Genomic DNA, 436 nt, shown 5'->3' on the forward strand with positions numbered 1-436 from the left:
TTAAAATAACCTGAGTTTACTCTGCACATCTTGCATTGAAGGTTTCATCTACAACTCTCCATGAGGTGCCGTACAGATTATATTACATCACTTCCTGTGATGATGCACATAGTCTATTTATATAATCTGCCCAGTAACAACCCAATGTCCACTCTTATATTATTGTACAGATGTGAGAAAAGCTGAGGATGGGAATGGAACGTCTGAATGAAGATTTCATGATGCTGATGATGTAAATGAGGCTGATCTGTTTCCCATTCCACAATCCCTCTTTATTTCTGTGCATGTTTCTCGATGCTGTTTCAACCAAATTGAAAAAGAATCACAAATCCTCCTCTGGAGCCTCAGGTGTCCTTTAGCAAAAGGCATGGTGGCCAAGTGGTAAGGCGTCAGTCTCGTAAACTGACGATCACTAGTTCAATCCCTGTCCGTGCCT

At 41.3% G+C, this 436-nt stretch overlaps 1 non-coding gene across 1 annotated transcript; it reads left to right on the forward strand.

Moving 5' to 3' along the window:
• Nucleotides 1-364: 364 nt before the first annotated feature.
• Nucleotides 365-436, forward strand: trnat-cgu (transfer RNA threonine (anticodon CGU)). Its single transcript has one exon. It is a non-coding gene; the product is annotated as a tRNA-Thr (tRNA).

Source organism: Heterodontus francisci, unplaced genomic scaffold (assembly GCF_036365525.1).
Source record: "Heterodontus francisci isolate sHetFra1 unplaced genomic scaffold, sHetFra1.hap1 HAP1_SCAFFOLD_148, whole genome shotgun sequence".
Taxonomy (NCBI): domain Eukaryota; kingdom Metazoa; phylum Chordata; class Chondrichthyes; order Heterodontiformes; family Heterodontidae; genus Heterodontus; species Heterodontus francisci.